Below are 3,362 nucleotides of genomic sequence, written 5' to 3'. Positions count from 1 at the left end.
AACGTGCTCGTTATGAAACATTTATAATCATTTTTTTCTTAGGAATGCTTTTATTTAGCAAAATTCATCTATTATTTCTTTAAAAATAGATTTCCGGGTATAGGAATCCTCTTAAACAGAAGAAAAGACCGGTTTATTCATCTGCACCGGAAAGCAGGAAACATAACTCCTCATTACTACTTATTCTGTGGTTTCGACTTCTCTTTCACAGGCACAGTTTCATCGAGGTATGAAAGGATTGAACCAGAGCCGAGGTCTCTCGAGCCTTGTTAACTTCCAACTCCTTCTTAATGCTTTGAAGTCGGCCAATCCGCTCTTAGAGTTAGAGAAGATTCGGTCTTTGCCATTTTTGATCCGCACGCTTTGGTGGACTAGGACTCTTTTCACGCTAGTTCTGTGATCCGAGGAAACTAGTGTTGTTAGCCTTTACCTTTGGGTAAATATTATACCTTAATTTCTTTCTTGGATGGGACGAAGGGATGGGAAATAGGAAAGGACTGCTCTTAGTTCGGTTCGGTCTTTAGGTTTCAGTTTTCGTTGGTACCTATGACTCGTGCCCTTGTGCCTCGATTTGCTATGTAGCACATGATGCGGTTTCGATTTACTTCGTGTCGAGTTACTACGTACCTAGTTCTATTCGATACTGGTAGCAAATACTACCGTCTTGGGTTCAGTGAATAGGTAAATTAGGTTAGTCTTATTCCCTAGCTGAGTAAATAGGCCGATCGAAGTAAAAGGAAGCCTCCCTTAGTCCATTTCTTTTGTCCTAGAATCAGGGGTAAGCCGTGGCATGATTCGGAATCTAAAGGTGTTTACAAAGAAAGTAGGCTTTCAAGAATTGCTTTCGGGTCGGAGTTTGCTTGTTTTAGTCCATACAACGCCTTCCTGAGTCGACTAACTAGATGTTAAGAAACTGATCACCCCGGGTAAACCTCCTCATTTAGTTTTCCTTTCAGAAAAGCATTCCCCACATCTCACTGGAACGAAGGCTACTTTCTCACCGTGGCAACTGCAATCAGAGCCCGTACAAAAGTCGCCTTTGCCAGTGGGGCAAAAGTTTTATCAGAATCGATACCAAGTGAGTCTGAATTTCCCTCAATAGTGGTATTTCCGTCAGGAAGAGGTTTGAACCCCTCTCTATCTGATAAGGTAATGAACGACGTCTTCTGCATGGCAATTCCTCAGACATGGCCTGCTGCCACTGAGGGATCCTTGCTGCCTCACTATCATTTTGCGGCTTCAAAGAAGAATGAACAATGGCAAGAAAAGCACTATGCTAGGTCAGACACAAACCATATGGGTGTCACAAATAAGAACAACGTACCTCAGGCAAGGCCGAAAGGCCAACGGGCAAGACCATCCAATCATCTTTTGATAATACATATAATCTTCCAAACAATACTGCCTACAATCAGACGGAGCATAATCTTTTTTCTTTTAATAAAGACACTTCTCAGCACATACAGATTTCTGCCGATCCTTCAACCAGTACTGCTTCTCATGATTCTCAGTTAAGGGTTTCTTCTTCTCATCAGGTAATAGTAGATGCCTTTTACTCATCTCTGGCTGCTAACAATTCCCATTTTTCTAATTATGGTATTAAGGCTATTTTTCCTATTATCTCTCAGCCTGATCATGAACTCATAAACAAGATGGAGTCTAATATATCCCTTGTTTGACTGAAATCCAAAGATGATGCTAACGTTCCAAAGGAACAAGCTGCTCAGCAGACTAAGGGAGACTTATCGGACTCTGAACCTATGAGAGAAGCAAACACTTCTTTGCAGGAATTTTCATTTCATTCGCCCATGCTATTGCTTTTATTTGTTCTAGATTGAATTCCCCCCAAACTTTTGGTTCTTTATCCTCTTTAAGTAAGTACTTACAGATGGATCTCCGTCCCTTATGTAAACTTATATCAATGCATCTCCCTTCCCACTCCGGGAAAGCCTTTCTTATTTTAGTTCGTTCTGTGTTTTTGGATGCGTCGTTTGTCCATATGCCAACGTGGTAGTGATTGCCTTCATTTTCCTCATGTTTTTCCGTTGCCAAAACAAACAATTGATTTACATTCAAAAAGTTGTATTATTTTATTACCTTCTCAATCTTTTCTCTTAATTCTGCGTGTATGAGAGTAAGCATAATAAATTTTCTTAAAGTACTTCCAGTTATTTCATAATTATTTCTTGCTTCCTCCATTGTTTTTATTTCTCTATCTTGTTGTTTCATCTTTCTGTTCATGTTTTTTTTCATTGTTTTTTTCTTTTCTTTGCTGTCCCCTCTTCTATTTTCCTTGTTGCACTAAGATACATACGTAGTTATTTCTGAACTGGAAAGCGTAGGACCTATGATTATATCTATTGTTCTTTCCGTTGAGCAAATACCCACTTAGCCCTAGTAGTGGGTATTTGCGGAGAATCGTCTTCTCTTATGTTTTTTATTCTTTTTATAGTATCTTCTTTTTCCTCTTCTATGTTATCCCGGCCCTTACGTCAAGCTTGGGACTCTTCGTTTCTTCTTGAGCTCCATAGTTCTTCCCTTTTTTGAATTCCTTTGTTCAAGAGTTAGAGTTGTTGAGGTAATATTTTATGAGCTAAGAGTGAAGTAGTTCCACTCTTTTCATCCAACTAGAAATATCGTAACGTAAGAGAAGAGTTCCGCTTAGCCCTTGCTCCTCATTTTAGCCGAAAAACTAGAGTGAAAAAATCCCCTTATTCTCATAAGAAAAGAAGAGGAGCGACACCCCTTCCCTAGCTCTTGAGTTAATGAGTTTAGGAGTAGCTGAGTTCTGACTTCTTACCGAGCTATGTGACTCTATACCCGAACGAAGGGTATTGAATACTTGAAAGAAGAAAGAGCTACATACTTCTTGTAATACCTGGAACGATAAGAAAGGGCAATGCGGAATTGCTAGTCTAGAGAAAGATTCATAGTTAATCTATCTCACTAGCTCAAGTCCCACTGCTCTTATTCTGCTAATGCCAGGAGAGCGTCTCTAAAAGGATATCCCTCTGGAATTTCAATTGGAGAAAAGGGGCTTTGGGACATTTGGGTCCTCTTTTCCTCTCACCCTCCCCCGGTTCTGGTTCAGGAAAGGGTCAACGCAAGGATCTTACTTCGAAGCAATCTCTGGAGTTTTCCCTTATCCGAACGGGTTTTGCAAGAAAAGAAAATTGCATATTGAGCTCCAAATATACGCTATTGGGATGGGATGGCTCCTACTAGCTCCCCCCCCTAAGAACCGCACGTGCGAGTTCCCCCGCATACGGCTCAAGTGGCGGAGGCCTTTCCTTCGCGCTTCGCTGTAGCCAAGCTTCGACTGCTCGTCGCTTCTGGCCGCCTTATTCTGTCGCCCGAGATCC

This window comes from Primulina tabacum, chromosome 6 (genome assembly GCF_025594145.1).
Source record: "Primulina tabacum isolate GXHZ01 chromosome 6, ASM2559414v2, whole genome shotgun sequence".
In the NCBI taxonomy this organism is placed as follows: domain Eukaryota; kingdom Viridiplantae; phylum Streptophyta; class Magnoliopsida; order Lamiales; family Gesneriaceae; genus Primulina; species Primulina tabacum.
The sequence above is the reverse complement of the archived record's forward strand: the minus strand, read 5'-3'. Positions refer to the sequence as shown.